Below are 24,703 nucleotides of genomic sequence, written 5' to 3'. Positions count from 1 at the left end.
GAGGAACTGCCAGTCTCTTGAAAGTGGAGTGAGAGCCGAGCAACCAGCACTGTTCCCTCTCTGACCCCTCCCCCACATACAGTGCCACAACGCAACAAAGTGGGTTGCCCCACCCTGGTGAATACCTAAGGCTCCACTCCTTATAATGTAACAGATATGCCAAGACAAAGAAATATAGCCCAAATGAAAGAATAGATGAAAACTCCAGAAAAAGAACTAAGCAGTGAGGAGATAGCCAACCTATCAGATGCAGAGTTCAAAACACTGGTGATCAGGATGCTCACAGAAATGATTGAGTATGATTGCAAAATAAAGGAAGAAGTGAAGGCTATACAAAATGAAATAAAGCAAAATATACAGGGAACCAATAGTGAAGGGAAGAAACCAGGGCTCAAATCAATGATTTGGAACAAAAGGAAGAAATAAACATTCGCCCAGAACAGAATGAAGAAACAAGAATTAAAAAAAAAAAAAAAAAAGAGGAGAGGCTTAGGAACATCTGGGACAACTTTAAACATTCCAACATCTGAATCATAGGAGTGCCAGAAAGAGAGGAGGAAAAGCAAGAAATTGAAAACTTATTTGAAAAAATAATAAAGTAAAACTTCCCCAATCTGGAGAAGGAAATAGACATACAAGTCCAGGAAACTCAGAGAGTCCCCCAAAAGTTGGACCCAAAGTAGGAACACACCAAGATATGTCATTATTAAAGTACCCAATATTAAAGATAAGGAGAGAATCTTATAAGCAGCAAGAGAAAAGAAGAGTTAACTAGAGTTCCCATAAGACTATCAGCTGATTCCTCAAAAGAAATCTTACAGGCAAGAAGGGGCTGGAAAGAAGTATTGGAAATCCTGAAAGGCAAGGACCTACATCCAAGATTACTCTATCCAGCAAAGCTATCATTTAGAAGGGAAGGGCAGATAAAGTGCTTCCTGGATTAGGTCAAGTTAAAGGAGTTCATCATCACCCATCCCTTATTATATGATATGTTAAAGGGACTTATTGAAGAAAAAGAAGAAGATCAAAACTATGAAGAGTAAAATGACAATAAACTCACAACTATCAACAACTGAACCTAAAAAAACAAAAACAAACTAAGCAAACAACTGGAACAAGAACAGAATCACAGAAATGGAGATCACATGGAGGGTTATCAGTGAGAGTTGTGGGAGTGAGGAGAATGAGGGAAAAGGAACAGGGAATAAGAAGCATAATTGGTAGGAAAAAATAGAAAGGGGGGAGGTTAAGAAAAGTATAGGAAATGTAGAAGCCAAAGATCTTATATGCACTACCCATGGACATGAACTAAGGGGAGGGAATGCTGGATGGAATGGGAGTACGGGAAGGAGGGGGATAAAGGGAAGAAAAAAAGAATGGGACAACTGTAACAGCATAATCAATAAAATATACTTAAAAAATTGGAAGTGGTTACTTTAAAATCATTGCATGTTAATAATAACCAACAACTGGTGCTCACTACAGCAACACAAATACTAAAATCAGAACAACACAGAGAAGATTAGCATGGCCCCTGAGCAAGGATGACACACAAATTTGTAAAGTGTTCCATATTTTTGTTGGCAGACTAGGTGTGAAATGTGAAGGGATTGAGAAGCACAGATTGATACAAAATAGTCACAGGGATGTAAAGTACAGCACAGGATAATCGTATAGTTAGTAGTATTGTAATAACTATGTATGGTGCCAACTAGGTACTGGAAATATCAGGGGGAACCCTTTGTAAGTAAATGACTGTCTAACCACTATGCTGTACACCTGAAACTAATACAAAATGATAAATATAAACTGTAATTGGAAAAAATTAAGGAAATAAAGAATGAGTTTTAATTTAAAAATTAATAATAATTAACAACTGGGCAATGCTTTACGAGTTTACAAAATACCTTCATTTATTGCAGTGGTTCTCAATTGAGGACAATCTCCCCCTCCCCACCAGGGGACATTTGGCATTGTCTGGAGTCATTTTTGAGCATATAAACTGGGGAGAATGTTACTCTGAAGGGTAGGGGCTAGGGATGCTGGTAAACATCCCACAGTGCACAGGACAGCCCCTAATGAGGGATTATCTGGCCTAAATGTCAAAAATGCTGAGGCTGAGAAACCCTGCTATATATGATCTCATTTAAATTTTTGCAATGACGGCATGAGTTACATATTGTTAAAATTCCTTTACCAATGAACAATCCTGAGGGCCAGGGGTGATGAGCTCCTCATTCAAGATCATAAATCACAAAGCTAGGCATCTCAGTCTAAGCCTCCTTCTTTTTTTTGTTTGTTTACCCCCAGCTTTATTGACGTATAGTTGACAAATAAAAATTGTATGTATACAAGGTGTACCAGATGATGTTTGAAATACGTATATATTGTGAAATGATTACCAAAATCAAGCGAATTAACACATCTATCAGCTCACATAATTATCATTTTTTATATTTTTGTGTGTGATCACTTAAGATCTATTCTCTTAGCAAATTTCAAGTATATGAAGAATATTGTTAACTATAGTCACCCTGCTGTACATTAGATCTCCAGAAATTTTTCATCCTGTAGAACTGAAACTTTGTATTCTCTGAGTGACATCTCCCATTTCCTCTTCCCTCCAGCCCCTGGCAACCACCATGCTTCTTGATGTTTCTATGAGTTTGACTGTTTTAGATTCTATATGTAAGTGAGATCATAGAGTACTTGTCCTTCTGTGTCTGGTTTATTTCAATTAGCATAATGTCCTTCAGATTCATCTGCGTTGTTACAAATGGCAGTACTTTCTTTTTTATGGTTAGATAATATTCCATTGTATGTATACACATGTACATATATCCCATTTTTTAAATCCATTTATCCATCAAGGGGCACTTGGGTTGCTTCCATGTCTTGACTGTTGTGACTAGTAATGCGGCAGTGAGCATGCGGGTGCTACATCTTGTTGAGATACTGATTTCCTTCCTTCAGATAAATACACAGAGGTGGGATTGCTGGGTCATCAGATAGCTATATTTTTAATCATTTGAGGAAACTTTATACTGGTTTCCATAGTGGCTGTACCGACTTCCAGTCCCAGAAACAGTGCACAGCGTTCTCTTTGCCCCACACCTTTACCAGTGCTAGTTATCTCCTGTCTTTGATGAAAGCCACCCTAACAGAAGTGAGGTGACAGCCCATCACATGTATGTATATATATGTATCCCATCATATACATATATATGTGTGTATATATGTGTATACACACACACACATTTCCAAGTGCAGAAAGGTGTTAATTTAAAGGTAAATTTATACAAGTAATTCATTCTGCATACATTGGCTGATATATGAATATTGTATGATATACAATACTTTCAGAAACAAATAGAAATGAACTACGATGTTTATATGGACACAAATTCTTCACATTTGAAAAGTATGACCAATCATAATGGGTTGGTTTGCATTTTTCTGAGGATTAGTGGTGTCGGGCACCTTTTCACAGACCACTGGCCCTCTGTGTGTCACTAAGCCCGTGTACCTGCAGACCAGCTGCGTGCAGGGCCCACGTGGCGAGGCTGGCCAGGCAGTCTACTGTGTGCTTCTGCCTAGTTTAGACACCCTCCACGCAGCAGAAAGCTTATGGGGTCACTTCAGTTGGACAAAATCATTTTCTTGACCTCGTTTAATTACTTGGTCTTAAAACATGTTATCAAGTTTAAGGCATTGAAATTTTGGCCTCTGCACATTTTATTTGGCTCTTTCCATTTTTGTTTTAATTATAGTTGAGAATATTTTGGCTGGCACAGAGAGGTCCAACTGGACTAATCGCCGACCTTGTCCTCGAAAATCCCCTACTAGGAGCCAAACCATCTGAAAGCTCAAGGCTTTCGCCTCATGCCTGCCACAGCCTAATTGGAAGGCAGAGGCCCCTCCCCTGCATTTGGAGTGGGCGAGGCTAGCCTCCGATAGATTCCCCGGAGCCAGGTTCATGGAAGCAACCATAGGCAACAATGCCCACACTGGCCTGTGCCACGCTGGGCTTGGGGTCCCAGGGGATGCTGGCCAAATTTAGGTCGCACAGCAAAGCTGCCTGACTGCTGGTTCAGTCCAAGCGGTAAAATCAGAGGCTGGAATCCAGAAACCTTGCTGTATGACTAAAGAAAAGTCTTATCTCTTTAAACCAGCGGTTCCCAACGTTTTTGGCAACATTAGACGAAGCTAGGCATCTCAGTCTAAGCCTCCTTCTTTTTTTTGTTTGTTTACCCCCAGCTTTATTGACGTATAGTTGCCAATCATAATGGGTTGGTTTGCATTTTGTGGACCGGTTTTTCCACAGACAGAGGGGCAGGGCAGGGGTGGGGTGATTCACTTGCTCGTGGTGCTCACTCCTGTGTGGACCACTTGGGGGCGGGAGCAGGGGGCGGGGTCAGAGATAGGAGGTGGAGCTCAGGCGAGCTTCCCACGCGGCCTGGTTCCTAACAGGCCAGGGACTTGTATGGGTCCGCGGCTCCGGGGGTTGGGGATCTGTTTAAACAGCTTTAAACCACTGTTTTCTCAACTGAGTAGCAGGAAGATTTTCTAATCTGTTTGTGCAAGTCAGGGTTCTCTAAAGAAACAGAGCCAATATGTATCTATACACACATACACATATGTAAATATACACAAACTATAAGGAATATATATTAATTACAAGGAATATTTTATATACATATTATAAGGTTTGGCTCATGCCAAATATGAAGGCTGAGAGGTCTCAAGATCTGCAGTTGGCAAGCTGGAGACTCAGGAGAGCCAGTGGTGTAGTTGCAGTCTGAGTCCAAGTCCTAAACCAGGAGAAGATCCGAGTCCCAGCTGCAGACAAACAGATGGGAGGCTAAATAATCTGCTTTACTCAGTGTATCCATTTAAACTGATTTCATCTACTGCTTTTGACTAAGTATTTGCATCATCCAAATTCTCCTGTTGAAACCTAATGCCCAATGTAATGGTATTAGGAGGTGGGGACTTTGGGAGGTGATTAGGTCATGGGATGGAGCCCTCATGAATGAGATTAGTGCCCTTATATAAAAGAGACTCCAGAGAGCTCTAATGAGCCCCTTCTGCCATGTGAGGTTACATCGAAAAGACAGCTATCTAAGAGCCAGAAAGCAGGCCCTCAATAGACACTGACTCTATTGGCGCCCTGATCTTGGACTTCTAGCCTCCAGAACTGTGAGAAATAAAAAGATTCTGAGTGCTGAATGACACAGCTGTACTGAAGATACAAGGTCAAAATTTAGTGATGAAAATATTTCTAATTTCTGAATTGATGACTGTTATTCAGGAGATATAATGTACACATATGTAGAAGAGTCTATATTTGAATTTGAACAGTTTTATTATATTCATGTGGCTTATCAAAAGACCTCTGTTTATGCACCTTAAAATATGTATTCTCTGAGTTCTGAGTTCTTAGATGAAATGTTATAAATGTTATCTTTTTAACGTAAAAACAAGTAATTACCATAGTGTTCTGGCAAAAGTAGCACAGTGCTATGGATTTATGGATTAAAGAACAAAAATGTTCTTGCTGGACTGAAATAATCTATATCTTCCACAGTGAAAAAGAATTCCATGATAGACTGGAATATTGTTCAAAGTAGTAGCTACTCCTTTCTGGGCAAGGATTCTAATCCCCACCCCATGATATCAGGCTTGGCCATGAGACTTTGGCCCAGGAGGTCATTGTGGGTTTTCACTGTCCCCCTTTTACTTCTGTCTGAAGATAGGCTATGTTTCTGATCAAGGCTGCCACCAGCTCGGGTCTGGACATGGAGCTGAGCCCGCCACAGACATAATGCTAGCTAGAAATAAACTGTTTGTTGTTGGGGGCTGTTGGGGTTTTGAGGTTGTTATCACTATAGCATGACCTAGTCTGCTCTGACCACTGGGTGACCTGAAATTTTCCCTAAACTAATTTCTGTTCTCAGAGAGGCCTCCCCAGCTTGAGAAATAAGATCAACTCAAAAGATACATTTGCTTTCCATTGCACCTAGGATATATCAAAAAAGGAAATGACCTTAACCCAGATTTCAGGGAAGAAAAAGCCGACTGAGATTATTCACAGAAAATATGTAAGGGTATGGGCTTTGAATTTAGCCTGAGTTCAAGTCCTGGCACTACCACTCACCTGTTGGATAGCCTTAGGAAGTTACACAATCCTTGTGAAAGACCATTTTCCCTTCCATAAACCTTGAATAAAAATACTTATGTGACATGACTGTGTGAAGATTAAATTATATTATGTGTGTAAAGCACGTAGCATAGCGTAGGAGCCCAACACTATGGGTTATAAGATGTAAGAGCTGAGCAGAGCGTGGTTATTATTACCATTTGTGTATGCACACATAGAGACATTTAAATGACTTAGGTACTCAGTCTGAATGCTGATAAACCATTCACAAATACAGAGAGAAATGTAATAACTTAAATCTCTCGCTAGTTAGCATAACTATGCATCATATTTTGCTCTAATTGCAATATGGCTAGATAGCAATTTAAAATGTTTGATAATTACTAACATATGAGAAGCCAAGTTGATTTGAAACTGTTTTTGGGAAAAGAATATGTTCATAAATATAAAATTGGCTAGAGATGTATTTAAAGCAAGCCACCAAATCATTTCCTCTAACTTTAAAAAACACGCCTCCTAAGTGTATGGCTCTGGATTGGGTAAACAAAAGCAGAGAGAAAAATATCCCATGTGGTTCCTACCCCAACTAGTAGTTTAAATCTGGTGATAGAACAGGCATACAGACAACCAATTCTATTATGAGTCGGAATGACAGCAGGGCTCAAGGGAAGCCTAAATAACATGCTCACACTACACCAGTTGAGTGTAACATGATGGGCTTGAGGTAGAGGGTATATTCGTCTGCTCTGGCTGCTATAAAAAATGCCATAGAATAGATGGTTTAAACAACAGACATTTATTTTCTCACAGATCTGGAGGCTTGAAGTTTGAGATCAGAGTCCAGCATGGTCAGTTTCTGGTGAGAGCCCTCTTCAAGGCTTACCTTCTTGTTGTGTCCTCACATAACCTCTCCTTAGTGGAGGGGGGAGAGAGCGAGCAAGCGAGCTCTTGGTGTCTCTTCTTATAAGGGCACTGATCCCATCAAACCAGGGTCCTGCCCTCATACCAAATCACCTCCCAAAGGCCCTCCTCCAAATACCATCACATTGAGGACAAATGCTTCAACAAATGAATTTTGGGGAGATACAACATTCAGTCCATAATAGATGGCCTGCCATATACAAACACCAATAGGAGAAGCTCAACCATCGTTTTATGAAGACATGGCCTGCCTTGCTATTACTGTGATGAGCTTCAGTTCTGCTCCAAAGCAACAGCAAGAAAAATAACAACAACAAAAACCTCATAATGTAACAAGGTCTTCATTCATTCAACCATGTGCTCAGTGCTGTGGATAAGAGTGAGAATGTAAGAGTCAGGATCCTTGATCTTAGGACCCCTGTACCAGTCAACTGAGAGGTACAGGATTATATAGTGGGGTGGGTGGTGGGGTTTTGGGGAGAGGCCTAGGACTAGCTCAGGGGAGACTTTCCTGAGTATGTGATATTTAAACTGAGACCTAGAGGAGAGTAGAAGAGTAGAGAAAGTCAGTTCCAGGCATAGGGAAAGGCTGTGTGATTGTGGTGAAACAGGGACGAGCTTTGTGTCCTTGAGTGATGGCAAGAAGATCAGAGAGGCTGGAACAGGGAGAGAAAGGAAGGCGCTGAGTGAAATGGGGTAAGGTGGGAAAGGCCAGGGTAGCTAGGCAAAATTTGAACATCTGTTTAGTACTTACCAGGTGCAATGGGAAGTCATCAAAAGATTTTAAGGAAAAACATAATCCAACTGCTGTTTTTAAGCCTGCTATTGTTCCTCAAAAAATTAAACATAAAATCACCACTGATCCAGCAATTCCACTCCTGGACATATACCCAAATGAATTATGTTCACAGCAGCATTATTCTCAATAGCCAAATGGTGGAAACAACTCACATGTTCATCAGCGGATGAAAGGATGAACAAAATGTGGTCTATGTGTATAATGCAGTGTTATTCAACCTTAAAAATCAATGAAATTCTGACATATGCTATAACATGGATGAACCTTAAAAACATTATGTTAAATAAACCAAGCCAGATATAAGAGGACAAAGACTGTATGATTACACTTATCTGAAGTCTCTGGAATGGTCAGATTCATGGACACAGAAAGTAGAATGGTGGTTACCAGTGGCTGGGGGTGGGTGGGCAGGAGAATGGGGTGTTACTCTTATTTAGCAGGTACAGGATTTCACCTGGGAAAGTGAAGAAGTGATGGAGATGGATGGTAGTGATGGTCATACAACTGTGTACTTATGCCACTGAACTTTACAATTAAAAATGGTTAAAATAGTAAATTTTTGTTTTGTATATTTTACCGCAATAAAAACATTTGTTATGATTGCTGCATAGGGAGTTGGGGATGGGAAGCCAAATAGGGGCAGATGAGACTGGCCCTAGGCTCTTGCATAGCCCTGGTAAGAAAGAAGGACAGCTTGAATTGGATGGAGCAGTGGAGACAAGGAGAAGTGGATGGATTCTCAATTCACTTTCAAGATTGACTCCACTGGACTAGGTGATGTACTAGATGGGGTTGGTGGTGAGAGAGATAGGGAGGGAAGTGTCCAGGACGGCGTTGCCCTTGTGTCTGGTGTGAGAAATGAGAGGTTCAAAATACCATAGTGAAATAGTAAACACATAAGGTGGTACATATTGCAAGTGGAGGGAGGTGAGATTTTGGGGGTTCAAATGTTCAGGTTCAGATACACTATGTTTGAGATGACTAGGAAAGGTCCAGGTACAACTGTCAGTTAGGGATTGTGTATACAGGTCTGGGGCTCAGAAGGATATAATAGGTAGGAACTGGGAGATGACAGAAGGTAGGTGCTATTGAAAACCACAGGGTCAGATGAGATTGCCTAAGCCAAGAGTGTAGAGCAGTGAGAAGAAAATGCAGTCCAAGAAAAGCAATGAGCCTACACCAGATCTGACAGGTTAAACTTAAATTCCAGTGAATCAGCTTGCTTTTCTTTTTAAGAGATGCATGCACTTGAATGAAAATCACCAGTGCTTAGACAGTTAAAAAAAAAAAAGGAATCAAAGTACACAAGGAAGACGTTGAAGCCCTAGTGCCTGCCAGTCACATGGTCCTCTGAGTCTCCCAGTTGCAAAATGGAATCTGTGGGCTGAGTGACTGGAGAAGGGGTCAGGGCTGGAGCCCAAGTAGGCTCCAAGTACCATGTGTTTCAAAATCAAATTTAGCAAGTCTTCTTCCCTCGGAGAGGCTGAACATGAGAAAGAAAGAGAAAAAAGGTAAACTCTGATGGTGAGAAGAAGGGTGTAGGGTAGCTGGATCCATGATCTATCTCAGAGTGTGAAGTGTCTTCGTGTCCCAACCAGCCTGTGTTTGAATACACCTGCCCCTCCTTTTGTTCAGCTACTCTGACTGAGCTTAGATATTAGCGGGCAGAAGAGTGAACTAACCCGGATGGCAAGCGCTCTCATCTCTAAGTGAGATATGATGCTAGTCTTACACTAGAATGGTTATAAAAACGTCATCTACTTTACCATGTACATATAGTTAATGGGAATTTCTTCCCTCTCTCTTATCAGACTTGTTTTGGAACTTACAATTACTCTGCATTTCCTGGACATGTATCAGTGAGGAGCTAGTTAGGGAATAATCATATTTTTCTGAATATGTAAGTACTTTCTAACAGCAAGTGTTACTAAAAATTGGTGTTTTGGTTGAGGAGAATTTACGTTTCCAAACCTGGACTAGGAAAGTGGCTATAATAATCTACACCGGTGTCTAACCTGAGGAGCGGGTGACTGCTGGTGAGAACGATGGTGGCAGAGACACTAGGTGGAGAAGGAGCTCAGCTGAAGGTGTAGGGAGGCTTGGGAGGATGTGACAGGTGGACAGGCTGTAAAGCCTAGAGATTTAGGCCAGGTTGTGGAGCTCAGCTTCCCGTGCAGCCTGGAAGGTAGAGAGGGTCCTAATTCCTGAGTCCCAAAGAACCGAGTAGGAAGAAGAGGACCTGCCCTGTGGGTGAGGAAGGGGACAGGTGGAGGTGGAGGAGCCAACGACAGGCTATGTAGGTCCCTGGAACTAAGCCAAGGGCGCTGGAAGTTGAGTGATACAGGGAGGTGCCAGATACTAGGGTGCTGCATCTTGAGAGGTCCTGGGCGTGAGAAACACGTGAGGCAGCAGACTGTCCCAATGAGGGCCCCGTAGCTCTCTGCTTTCTGCCTGGCACTGGATCTGTGGTTGATGTGTAAGCAGGACCGAGGTAGGATGAACAGGATCCACCTGGAGCAGCCAAGGACAGGTGTGCGCGCGTGAGCAGGTCCGCACGTGGTGCTGACGGAGGTGGGAGATGAATCCGGTGGTGTGTGGGTGACACGTCGGTTCATTGTAACATGACTCTGTATTATAATGACTCCGCGATTCTGCAGAGGACATTCTGGGGGCGAAGTGCAGTCTGAAGTATGAAGGAGCCGCACCTCTCAGACGTGGAGCCACCGGGTCGGCCTAGCAGGCTCTTGATTCTGTTCCTGCCCAGCCTGGTTCCCTCAGGTCAGTGTTGGGCTCCAGGTCGGTGGGGTGGAGGACCACTACAGCAGGGGAGTTTGAGCCTTCCAATTTTTGATAAGCGAAAAACACAGGAGACCAATCTGGCTGGCTGCTGGGCCAGCATTGCCTCTGCTTTATCTTGTGATCTCCTGGCTAAACAAGGAGAGGGATAATGGGGGTGGAGGGTGACTTTCATTGTCTTTTCCTCCTAGTTATAAAAGGACAGTAAGGGCATGCCATGCTCTGAGGTCAGTCAAAGGAAAGGACTTTGCTACTAGAAGTCTGTTTTGATTAAAATCCGATGGTAGAAAGGCCAGCCTGGAGCAAGAGCAAAGATTGCCCCTTTCCCTTTCCTTGCTGTGGTTCCCATCTCCCATTCCACGTGTTTGCCCCTGTGAGAGTGGGAATACAAGTTTAGGGAGTTAGGAGATAATGCCTCATTCAGTAAAGTAAAGCTTAGCTAAATCTAAAGTCCAGCTTTAGAAACAGAACCTCACTAGAGGGCTACCTCCAAACAGGTGGCATCTGCCTTCAGGGGGGAGAAACAAGTGCAATGAAAGTGGCAGGGAGGCAAGGTGCCTGTGGAGCACACGGGGCCTCGAATCCCCTCTTTACCTTGTTCATCACCATATGAGCCTGTGAAATTGGCGGGGATCGAGGGCTTTGTCTCAAATCATTCAGATTCAGATCCCAGAAGTGGAATTGCTATGAGAGAGCCAGAGCAGGTCGAGTCTGTTTTAACCATAAATACAAGGGAGGGTTGGGGGCAGGGAGAAGGCCAGCAGAGCACAAACTTGTGCAGGCTGTGTAATAATATGAAGGCTGATTGGTAACTACGCCAGAAGTCTCCATATTCTTTTACTTTAAAGAACCAGTGGCTCTGTGCAAAAGCAATCAGATTTATCTTTAGGACTGTCCCAACGAATTAAAAAAATAATGTCTCTTTCATAGATAGTGGCTAAAATAGGTTGGGTAAATATACCTCACCACGCTGTGAAATTGGGTAGCAAAGAGAGGAATAAAAATTAGGCCCTCCTGTTGTGTCCTCTGAGTGCTATTTCCCCAAACAGAACTGAAATATGGACAGGGAAGAGTTTGATCAAGAATAATGAGAAGAATTATGAGGGGGATGCTTCTAAGGAAATAAAGATTATCAAGTTGGAGCTGAAGATGACTAATACTTCACAGTGTGAAACACTGAGAGCTGTTTATTTTTTTATTTGGGTAACTGGAAGATTTGTCCCAGGAAGAGTTTTTGAAAAATAAACTCACCTCCCCAAATATTTTAATATCTATCTATCTATTTATCTATCTACTAATCAGGTGTTTCAGACACTGTGGTAAAAACTTTATATGTATAATCCTCGCAAGAACCGTATGAGGTAAGTATTTTGTCTCCATTCCACAAATTAGGAAATGACATTAAAAATAGTTAAGTAATTTGCCTAAGGTCAAAGAGCTAAATGCAGAATAAGAAATAAACCCATGTCCCTGTGGTCAATTAATATTTGACAAAGGGGGCACAGGCATACAATGGAGTCTCTTCAGTTAATGGTGTTGGGACAGTTGGACTGATATATGCAAAAAAATAAAACGAGACCACCAACCTACACCATACACAAGAATAAACTTAAGATGGATAAAGGACTTAAGTATAGATTGTGATACCATAAAAGTCCTAGTGGAAAACATAGGCAGTAAAATTTCAGACATCCCACATAGCAATATTTTTGCCGATATATCTCCTAGGATAAGGGAAATAAAGGAAAAAAATAAACAAATGGGACTACATCAAATTAAAAAGTTTCTGCACAGCTAAAGAATCCATCATGAAAATGAAAAGGGAACTTACTGTATGGGAGAACATATTTGTCAATGATACATTGGACAAGGGTTTAATCTCCAAAATATATAAAGAACTCATACAACTCAACACCAGAAAGACAAACAATCCAATTAAAAAATGGGCAAAGGACCTCAATAGACGCTTCTCCAAGGAGGACATGCAGATGGCCCATAGATATATGAAAAAATGCTCAACATCACTAGCCATCAGAGGGATGCAAATTAAAACCACAATGAGATATCACCTCACTCCTGTCAGAATGGCCATCACCAATAAGTCAACAAACAACAAGTGTTGGAGAGGATGTGGAGAAAAGGGAACCCTCATGCACTGTGGGTGGGAATGCAGACTGATGCAGCCACTGTGGAAAACAGTATGGAATTTCCTCAGAAAATTAAAAATGGAACTACCTTATGACCCAGTGATTCCACTGCTGGGAATATACCCTAAGAATCCTGAAACACCAATTTAAAAGAACTTAAGCACCCCTATGTTCATAGCAGCATTATTTACAATAGCTGAGTGTTGGAAAGAGCCCCAGCCCCAGTAGATGAGTGGATTAAAAAAAACTGTGGTACATTTACACAATGGAATACTACACAGCACAAAGAAAGAAGGAGTTCCTACCTTTTGCGACAGCATGGGTGGAACTGGAGAGTATCATGCTAAGTAAAATAAGCCAGTTGGTGAAAGACAAATACCACATGACCTTACTTATAACTAGAGTCTAATGAACAAAATAAACTAACAAGGAAAATAGAAGCAGAGACATGGAAACATGGAACAGACTGATAAATGTAGGAGGGGAGGGGGGAATTGAGGAAGGAAGGGGAAGGGATTAGTCAAAGAACATGTATGAATGACTCATGGCCATGGACAATGAAGAGGGTATTGACTGTGAATGCTGTTCAGGTGATAAAATACTTCTTTGCTACAAATATAAATAGCAATTTGGTATATGGGAGAAAATAGTAATGAAAGCTGAGACAGCAACTTGTGGGATGAGGATATTTCTAGAACTGTGACTCAGTGGGCATATGATTGTCAAGAAAGTCAGGAACTTGTGGAAATACTTTGATTCAATAATTTGGAGCTCTCTGGACGTCTGGGATACCAATGTACCAGGCGTGTTGCAATCTGATGCAGGACCAAGATAACTCAAGATTGTTATAAAAATGATGAGAGACTCATACAAGTTTACATGCATGTCTAAATATCACCACATATCTTATTACGACTTAGTGTTGTAATTCCCACTATTGTTTTGTTCCTTGTAACCAGTCAGCATATAAATACAGTCATGCAGCCCTGGCTTGTGTGGCTCAGTGGATGGAGTGCCAGCCTGCAAATCAAAGGGTTGCCGGTTCGATTCCCAGGAAGGGCACATGCCTGGGTTGTGGGCTGGGTCCCCAGTGAGGGGCGCATGAGGGGCAACCAATCAGGCATTGATATTTCTCTCCCCTTCTCCCACCCTTCCCCTCTCTAAAAAATAAATATATAAATAAAATCTTTAATAAATAAATAAGTAAATATAGTCATGCATTTTGCTGCTTCTGTTAGGGAAGAATTCTTTGTTTTTATCTGAGAGAAACTACATGAATCTTGGCAAGACACCACCCACAGAAATATACAGGGGTGGGCAAAGTAGGTTTACACTTGTTCACATAGAAAAAGACATGCAGGTTGCAATTATTTCAGTAGCTTTAATAACTGTGTTTCGCATACTCACAAGTGTAAACCTCCTTTTGGCCACCGCTATAGTTTCCTTCGATATCTTCCTTTTTGGCACCCATATCAGAGCAGCGTTGCTCATTGGTGTCTCTGGTAGCAGACAGCAGAGCTGCCTGTTACACAATTAGCAGGAAGAAAGTGTTATACGTGCAGGAGATTCAAATCAAGAGAAAAAATTGGGGAGAGTTGAACTACATCTGAAAATCAGTAAGAAAGAACCAGTTTGCTTTGAAATGATGTAGCCATTTGTCTGTGTTGGCTTATTCTGCTCAGACCTCTCACCCATACCTGCAGTGTTCTTTAAAATAGGGCCTTCCCTCAGGTGGAATGACAAGGGAACTGAAATTAGAACGCGCCCAGGTAGCCGGAGAGGGAACTAAGCCCCTTGATGCCAGTTTGCCTCCATGTGAAAAGGGGCCGCTTGGGACACCGTCTGTCACTGCCAATCCTTGCCAATCCTCCTCTGGCATGGCCAAGAACCGCTAGTCCCTTTCCATTTGGTGGCTTCGCATATCTAATCAAGAAAAAAGTGGGGCTGAGACAGCATGGATGGACCTGCAGAGCACTATGCTAAGTGGAAAGCCAGTCAGAGAAAGACAAACATCATGCAGTTACACTCATATGCGGAATCTAACGAACAAAATAAACTAACAAACAAAATGGAAGCAGACTCATAGCTGTCAGAGGGGAGGGGGTAGAGGGGATGGATGAAAAAAGTGAAGGTATTAAGAAAAAAAACACACCAGACCTCATAGACAGATGATAGTATGTTTATTACCAGAGGGAAATGGGGGTGGGGGAGGCCGGAGAGGGTAAAGGGGAATAAATGGTGGTGGAAGGAGACATGACTTGGGGTGAACACACAGTATACAGATGATTATTATAGAATCATACACTTGAAACCTATATAATTTTATTAACCGGTGTCACCCAATAAATCCAATTAAAAAAGGAAAAAAGAAAAAAAGTGGGGCAAGAATGATCAGGTCAGACTCGAGCATTTGGCTGCCGTTTTTTGTCTCTTTCTTCCAAGTTTTTGTGCTCTGTTTGAAATTGTACTTACAATTTCTTCCAAAATGAATGACAGAGAGAGAGAGAAAAAAGAAGAAGCCACCCAGGGTTGAAAAGTGGTGGCTTCTTACAGCTGCCTTCCTGCCTTTGCCAGGAAGGCAGTTCGGCGTGTCCTCAGTTCACCCTTGCCGGCCAACCTCTATGCAAATGAGAAGCTCTTTCCATGTCTGCCCATCTGAGGCCCTTCAGTGAAAAAGAAAGACAGAAGGAAAAGAAAAAAAACACCACCCAAAACCCCCAAGACCAATTAGTTCCAGGAGATTGCAGCAAAGCAGGGGCCCTCCGTGGGGGCACATCCTGTTTGCCATTTAAACTGTCAACCCCCGTGCGAGTAACCTCCCTGATGAACTACACTCAGTTGTGAAAGAAATTGGGGGTGGCAAAGAATTCAAAGTACTTGCAGACAATTTTTCTAACCTTTGGTCATTTGGAATGCTATTTTTTTAAGGCTAATTTGCTTTGATGGGAAAACAGGAAAAGCAAACCTACATCTTAAATGACGCCTGTAAATCTATTTTAGAGCCAGGCTTGAGGTCAGCTGATTTGGTTTTTGGTCCTGCAAGAATCATTTTTGCCTTTTAAAAGCTATTTATTGCCTGGTGGGACTGCTGTGAGGCAGCAGGGGCTCGACACGAGAATACCCCTGTTCTTTGCTTTTGTACCTCTAGTACCCATGTCTGACTTGAAGAGTCACCACCTAAGCAAACCTAGATTATGTTGCCACCCAATTTTGTCTTTTATCCCTGGGCCATGTAGGAAGTGAAAAATCCATCCAGAAAGATTTTGTCTGGCTGTGGGCTGAATATATTAAACAGACTGAACTTGAATGGAGGAGGACCAGGATATTAATTTATTCATCTTCAGTCTCTGCCATCACAGATGACATCTTGGACAGATTCCTTAATTCATCCCTTTCCCGTCTCTTTCAGGCCTAAGAATAGTCTCTTTTTAGGTAATTAAGAGTCACTTGCTAGGTCCAGTAATGCAGTCCAGTCTAATTAAGATGCATGCCCAATCCAAAGCCCCTTTAGTAACTTCGCGAGTGCCAGGTGAAGTTGGTAAGAATTAATGGGCAGAAAGGAAAGGGCATATTTGCACATCTATGCACTTATTTTTCTCATCCTCTTTTCATTTCTTTTGTACACATTTTAAAATATACCTAAATTTTGGTTCAATAGGGAATTTTCAAGTTGTGCATAAATGTAAATATATTTGAGGGGCAAAATAAAAAAATGTTTGGAGTACTCTGCAAAAGACCAGGACTTGAAAGGGAGTGAAACTAAATTCCGAAAGATCAGCTAGGAGGCAGTGCAGTAACTCAAGAGAGAGACTATTAACTAAGGGAGAGACCCTCGTTATAGAGGAGAAGGTGGAGTTGTCAGAGCTGGTCACTGACGTGCGTGGGTCTGGAAAGCGGAGGTGATGAGCACAGGGGCTTTGGCTTGGGCTCTGAGGGAATGGTGTTGCTTTTGTACCTGGTTTTTCCCAGGACTCAGCCTCGAGTGAATATAAGGTCACATTTATCAAAATCTCAGTGCTCCAAGGCCCCATCTGATTGCCTGGCAGGATGTCCAGTTTTTTCATGGAATCCCCCTGCTCGGTCATTCCCCTTGATTTCTGTTTCACCTCACAGCTGCTGCGTCCTTCTGCCCCAGGCTGCTGTGCATGCTGTGCCCACCCGCACAGCCCCATACCTTCACGAGCTTTTCTCCCTTCTACAGCAACCTTTGCAGAGGGGCTTCTCAGAGCTGACTGGGCTTGTCTACCTCAGCCTCTTCTTCTTGGACTGGTGTAGAAATAAGATCAAATACACCTTTATGATGCAGAAACTGTGTTCTCTCCATCCTCTACACTGGCCTGCTCAGACAGTCAGACTTCTTCAAAGTTGTTTCTCACAGCCTCATGCAAATTAAGGGATGTGACTGACTGAGGACCCTCAGCAGGTTTCAGAGTCCTCAAACATTCCATGAATGTTGCAAAGCCCAGGGTTATGCTGTACTGTTAGAAGGTTGGTCTAGCCAAACTTGCAGAGGACCACTTCATGAGAGTGTGGGCGAAGTCCGTGTTTCTAACACAGTCTTGCTCCGACCTGACTCCAAGGACTGATACCCAAGTATTGATGAAGAGCATAATAAAGAGCAGAAAGAGTAGGTGTGGGGTGAGTTCCTATCTGAACAAGTTGAGTTTGAAATGTGCCAGGTGGCAATGTCCAGTCACTTGCTCTGTGTACAGATCCGTAGTATAGGAGGAAAATCAGAACAGTATCCGAGAGCAAAAACTCTGAGGTTTAGTATTTGTGGGCTTGCAAATTAAACTGACAAAAAACAAAAACAAAAGCAGATTTTAATCCCTTCTGAATGAACGGGAGTTTACAAAGCAATGTGACTCAGAGAGCAGTTAACATTTGGGGTTCATATGCCACCTTGACAGGTGAAGGGCACTTACGGGCAGACAGTTGAAACTTTGAAACATAAAACAGCTACCTTTTTCTTGGAAAGGTAAGTGGTCCTGGAGGAGCATGGGTGGGAGACATAATAATTTTACGACAATGTCCGAGCGTGGTGCCAACTTGTCTCCACCTGGTCTCTGAGAGGGTTAGAGTTGCTCTCTTGGAGGAGATCTGTGACACTTTAGTTCTTTTAGGATGCTAAGCTTTTTAGATAACGGATTTGAGGAACTCAAATGCCTTCAGCTAAAAATAACTTTTATGCTACCATGGCTTATTCTGGGCCCCTTCACAGAAGTGTTCCATTTGGAGTGCGTCTGATCACCGAATGGGGACACTGAAACCATGGGTGGATGAGAACCATGCGTCCTCGGAGGAGTAGCTGGTCCAGATTCGGGTCAGGAGCTGTATAAGAGGAGCGAAGAACATCTTGTCAGATTAGCAAGGAAGCCATTAAAAACTACCAGATCCTATCAAAAGGCCCCAGAAGGTCCCACTGGCTAAAAATGGGACAAATTGAGCATTGCAAAGAATAATGACTTCAGTGGGCTGAAACATACACGTGCATTAATCCAAGAATTCATAATGATTTTCAAAACAACAGAACTCACGTGTTTCCTTTTGGAGGAGTCTGTTACCTATGATTGTTCTGAAAACTAGTAAAATAAAGGGGGTGAAGTCAAGCATTTATTCTGTTTTCCTGTATGAAGTATACTCAGAGTTACCGAAGAGTTGATCAGGGGAATGTCTTCTTTATGGAAAAACCCAGCTAATAACTTCACAAGGAACGACAGAGTTAGAACATCATCCTTTTGAAACCTTTAATGAAATAGTAGAGCTGGGTAATTATCAGTGGTGTAATTCTAAAACTACAGGGTGGGCAAAAGTAGGTTAATGAAAATAAATAATAACAAAGTAATTAATACACAGATAATTAAAGAATAAACTCTGTGTTCCGTGTACTCGCAGTGGCAAACCCACTGTGCCCCTCCTGTAGTCAGTGAAGAAGCTGGTGGGGCACTTTGTCTTGTGTGGATCAAGCTGGAACCCCCTGAAACCGCTGGTTAGTTTTTAACATAAAAAAAAAGCAAGACACTATGAATTTCCTGATACAATAGGAAGTACCTAGAACTACCTTTGAAATATACTTGCCAGACAAAAAGTGATACCCAAATCCGATCAGGCCTGTTGATCTAACTGCCAGTTTCTGGGCAGGACCGCCCGGGGGCAGGGGAACAGGCTCAATGTCACATTGGGGGATGCAATTAATACAGTCGCGAATGTGGGGAATTCTGTAGGACAGATGACCTTCTCTCTTCAATGAATAAAATGCACGAGGAATGGGTAGAACAAACCTGTAGTTTAGAGACTTAAGAGATGCAACAATTAAACTGATTTGTAGCCTTTATTTGGACCCTACTTTGAACAAGCCAATTCTTTAAAAAATGTTTAAGACATACAGGGAAATTTCTATATTTTTTCAATATATACTGAAGTATTTATGGATAAAACATGATATTTGGGATTTGCTTGGAAATAATCTAATCGTGTTGGGAAGGGAAGCAGGGGCAGGGTATAAAATGAAACAAAATTAGCTACGTGTTGATATTTGTTGAATCTGGATGATGGATGTTGATCTTTCACTTTTGCGTATGTTCTAACATTTCTGTAATAATTTAAATTGAGGAGAAAAGAGGCATAGGCCTGATAGACCAGAGGATCCAGTCAAGGGGATAAACTAGGAGAAAACCTGAGATAAAGTGGTGCTTTGGAGGCTCATGGAGGAGTGACCATCCCTATGGACCTGGAAGTTTGGAAACTTTCAACTGGAAGAAAATTTAGGTTAAATGACCAGAGACCTTAACTTTCACTCCATGTTTGCCTACATTTCCTGTAGTATACACCACTTACATGCCTCTAAAATGTGCATATTGTACCACGCAAACATGATTATAGTCATATGCATGCCATATGTGGTGTAATGTGAGGGTTACACACGCCTCCCTGGATATTGAGTGGAAAGGAAATTGGACTTTGATTGGCCTCCTTTTGCCCACCTGGAGCGAGTCAGTCTTCCGAGTCAGGAGTGGCTCTTTGTCTCCTTCCGGGGTAAGTTGTTAGCAAGACTGGAGGCTTTCACTTACCATTCAATGAATATTTATTGAGTGTCCAGTTGTTTTCATTTTGGCAGAAACTTTTCTAGGTGCTGGGAACAGACTGATAACAAAAAGATACATGGTGCCTGGCCCTCATGGAGCTTTGATTATAGTAGATACACACATTAAACAAATAATCGCAAAAACAAAATAAAATGTCAACTCTTAGGTTGGCCAAAAAGTTCGTGTGTTTTTTTCTGCAAAATAAAAGACACATTTTTCATTTTCACCAATAACTTTATTGATTTGAATATTTCGAGTATATTGGCTATTTCCTACGTGGTATAACATTGATTGTTCTCAATTAATGTCTTGATTTGATCGCTATCAACTTCAACTGGTCTACGTGACCATGGAGCATTGTCCAATGAGAAATCTCCCCACAAAACTTTGAAAATCACTTTTGACATGTTTGGTCATTCACAGCACCTTCTCCATACCCTGCACAAATCTTTTATTTTGCATTTCAGTTGTGTATTTACCTTTCTTGAAATGAACCATAGTATGCTGAAAATGTTGTGTGCTTTCTTCCATCTTCAATATTAAAATGACTACACAAAAATTCACCAATTTTGGTGAGTTTTTTTTAAATGCATGATAATATGACAGCTGTCACAGTACAATCTAACAAAATTGTTTTGAAATGAAGTTAAAGACAACTCAGTGCTACTAGAGGCATCTCATGGAAAAAAACCATGCAGACTTTTGGTACAACCCAGTATTATAAGTTCAGGGAAGGAAAAGTACACAATACTTTTAATAGCTTGGAACAAGGGGACCTGACCTAATCTGCAAAGTTAGTTAGGGACAACTTCCTTCCTGAAGTGACTTTGGAGCTGAGATGAAGGGTGACTAAGAGTTAACTAAATAATGGGAGGAGGGAGGAGGAGAAAGGGAAGGCTTTCCAAATAGAAGCAAGAGCCTGTGCAAAGATCCTGTGGTAGGAAGCAGCCTGGTGTATGGAGGAACTCAACAAATCCAGGGTGGCTGTAGTGCACAGAGTAAGGGGGCAGGGAGAGGCAAATGGTGCAAGAGAGAAACAGGGACTAGATCACACAGTTTCTGATAGGCATGACAAGAGCAATGGGAGAACATAGGAGTGACTATGGTCACAGGTAGGGGAGGAGAAGGGGAGATAGAGGAGAAAGCAGAGCTGGAAGACACTTAGGTGCTGTGATTCCTGTTTGGAAAGATCTTGCTCTGGCTCTTTGCACTGTCGTTATTGGGTGTTCTCTTTCCTATTGTTTTTCTCATTTGTCTTGACTAATGAAGATGATTGGGGCTCAAAAGATAATGGCTGTTTATAGTGCTCACTGTTTGGCTACCATAAGCCATTGGGTTTAGACTCCTTAAGAGGAGTGAGTTTTTGCTTGGGCACCAGTGGGGTATTCTGGACAGCCTGTTTTGTGAAGGTGGTATATCAAGAATTAATGTATGTCAGATTTAGCAGATCTAAATATGATATGTCAAGTTTGAATTTCAGGTAAATAAGTAATTTCAGATAAATGTGAGATATAGAGTGAGTATGTTTCTAATACAATATGAAGTAATGGATCATTCAGATAAATGGGTGTCCTATATTTTACGTGGCAACCTTAACCAGAATATCAGTGTTAGTGCTCAAACTAAAATGCGTTCTGAGAAGTTCTCAGAGATGCACACAAATACCCATCCATATCAATCCATCCATCGATGTTGATTTATCAACAATTATCCATCCATGTCCATCTGCCCATCCATCCATCCATCCATCCATTCATTTTTATTGAGCTTCTATTCTGTGCTGGACACTTTTTGGGGGGCTAATGGTAATGTGATTAATAAAACAGACAAACTTCCTACATTCATAGTATATACATTCTAATGGCAATATGTTCATCACAGAGTGATTATTACAAACCCTTAGAGATAACCTTTATGTCCAGCAATAGAGGAATGGATAAATAGATGAATATATTATTAACTTTTATGCAACCATTATAGGAGTCACAGTTTTGAAGGCTATTGCATGTCATGGGGGATTGTTTCCAATTTAAAACAAAATTAAATAAAATCTGTCCACAAAACCATGCCTATTGCATGTAAAGTTGATAAATTAAAATGAGAAGGGATGGGCATACGTGTGTGTTGTGTCAATATCTAGAAGGAGCTACACCAGTGGTGGCTATGTCTAAGCGATGAATTGTGGATAACTTTTTATTAAATCTTTATATTTTTATTTTTCTTACATATTTTCTACACAAAGTTATAGATTATTTTTATATTGGGGAAGGTGCTCTTTCAGAAGCTCCACAGCAGCCATGGAAAGACTAAAGATCGGTGCCAGTTTTGGCTCTGTCGTTATTTCTCAGGACAACCCTGAGCAAGCAAGCCACGTTACTTCTGTGGGCCTCAGTTTGTTTGGATTTAAAATGAAGAGATTAAGCTGTGACTTTTTGTGTGTCATTAAGAACCAAACTAAGGTTAAAGAAAAGTATGCTTATTTTTACGGAACGAGCACAGAGACTTCACCATTATATGCTGGTATGTCTTTATGAAATTTATCTATTGCTTTTTTTTTTTTTTTTGGACTTATCTAGCTGTTATATTGTCCATAAAATTGACTTTAAAAATTTTTACTTTTTAAGCCCTGGCTGGTGTGGCTCAGTGGATTGAGCACCAGTCTGCAAACCAAAGGGTCGCTGGTTTGATTCCTGGTCAGGGCACATGCCTGGGTTGTGGGCCAGGTTCCCAGTATGAGACATGTGAGAGGCAACCACACATTAATTTAAAAAAAATTAGTTTTTAAGATTTATTTTAAATATTTCAATATATACAGTGGTATCTCTGTGTGTGTTTATGTGTTTGCTTGGTTCTCTATGACAGTGGTCCCCAACCTTTTTGGCATCAGGGACCAGTTTCATGGAAGACAGTTTTTCCACAGACTGGAGTGGGGGGATGATTCAAGTGCATTATGTTCAAGCTCACCTCCTGCTGTGTGGCCTGGTCAAGCACCAGTCAGCGGCCCAGAGGTTGGTGGTGTTTAATTGGACATATCCCTTAGGAGTGGCCGGTGGTGTCGATGGCCTACTGTACGGCTTAGTGATCTCTATCTCTGGCCAGTCTTATGAGGGCTTCCTAATGAGCCTAATAAAGATATGAAGCTATTTTTCATTGGAGAGTTGAGTACTGTTCAAGATGTGAGTTGGCTAGATACCCTTAAAGACACCCTTGCCCTTGCATGAAGAGGGTTTGACAATCCAGTAATGTCAGCAAATTCTAAACCTTCAAGTGATATCTAAGCCAGGTACACCAATTTGTCCTGTGTCCAAGGATTAACCGAGGGTTCTAACAACTTGATCCAACTAGCGTGGTAGCTGAACACGATTGCTAGACTGTTGTTACATCCATTTTGAGTTAACATTTCACCGGAAGGTCCAAGTCCTGGTACTTCATGAGCTTACAGGAATGGCTGTTTTAGTGCCTACTCACTGAGAAATACTCTGTGTGTGGCGGAATTTGGTCTGGGATTTGCTATCTGAGTCACACTTCTCCTAATAGCACAGTAATAATGGATGATGGACCTGTAGTTCTTCCTCACATTCAGTTATTAGATGTGCAGAGTCTGAGATTTTTGAATGACCGAATTGATTTAGGTCATTTGGTATGTTAACCATAAACTTTATTTTTAAAACTCTTTTATTTACTTGAGTTTTTTTTAAAATACGTGTTTTAAGCAAAAATGAAACTGTAAAGAGGAATATAAAATATCTCACCAGCCCAACTCCTATTGCTACTAATTAGCTGTATCCTGTCTTTATTATGTGTCTGTTTGGGGGAGGTTAGAGCTATGTCTCACAACTTCCCTTTTTGAGCTTTCGTGTGCAGTAACTCGTTAAAAATGGGCATGGGTTAGTAAAGGGTCACCCGAATGCTCAATATCAACAGACAGCTGGATCCTGCCTCTCTGGGGAGAGTAAAGGGGGATTTGGCAAAAGTCTCGGAAATAACTGGCATCTCTTATTGCTTTCATTTTGATGAGTTAATTTGTATTTATCCACATATTGAGTTTCACTTAAATACATGGAAATTTAAAATGCCAAAGACGGGCAAAATACTGCATAGTACATATTTTTAAGTGTTTTTCTGCTAAACTCAAACCACTTGAAAGCTAGGAACAGTCGCTTTTGGAACATCCAATTCTCAAATTGACAGTTGACCTTGGATAGTCATCACGAGGGTTAAGCACTATAACTGTACTAACTGTACCCAGGACTTGCCTCTGTACAGAAACTGGCCCCCAATAAAGGCAGAGGTGCAAAATGAATGCTGGCGATGCATGGAACTTGTACCAGGATTCAATTTGCTGTCTGACAGTGGCTAGCTCTGGAAGCTTGGGTAAATCGTGGCACTTCTGTGTGTGACCAAGTCATTATCTGTGGAGCAGGATGTGTGAAACTACTCCATTTGGGGAGTAAATTCAGCAAAACTTCTCTTGGGGGACCTTATAAAGACTCAGGAAATTGGTGGTGATGGTGGTGGGTAATGTGGAGACTGAGAAGAGTCAGAAGTTTGGCAACAACCGGTGTGATCTTGGGCAGGTTGCTTATTTCTCAGCTTTGGTTTTCTCATCAGCAAAATGGAGACAATAAAGAGCAACCTACTTCATAGGGTGATCATGAGCATTGTAAATGTACAATCAACTCATTCATTCTAGATGATATTCTGAGCAGCATAAACCTGTAGGTGCATGAGACACAGTTTTATCTTTGGGGTGCTTATGGTAGGAAGTAAGTCTCTGTCTCTGCAATGGTGCTAT

The 24,703-nt window shown here is 41.5% G+C and overlaps 1 non-coding gene across 1 annotated transcript; it reads left to right on the top strand.

Annotated features, from left to right (window-relative positions):
- Positions 1 to 1,472: 1,472 nt before the first annotated feature.
- Positions 1,473 to 1,579, top strand: LOC112296457 (U6 spliceosomal RNA). Its single transcript, XR_002973905.2, has one exon. It is a non-coding gene; the product is annotated as a U6 spliceosomal RNA (small nuclear RNA).
- The last annotated feature ends 23,124 nt before the right edge of the window (positions 1,580 to 24,703 follow it).

This window comes from Desmodus rotundus, chromosome 4 (genome assembly GCF_022682495.2).
Source record: "Desmodus rotundus isolate HL8 chromosome 4, HLdesRot8A.1, whole genome shotgun sequence".
NCBI lineage: Eukaryota > Metazoa > Chordata > Mammalia > Chiroptera > Phyllostomidae > Desmodus > Desmodus rotundus.
The sequence above is the reverse complement of the archived record's forward strand: the minus strand, read 5'-3'. Positions and strand labels throughout refer to the sequence as shown.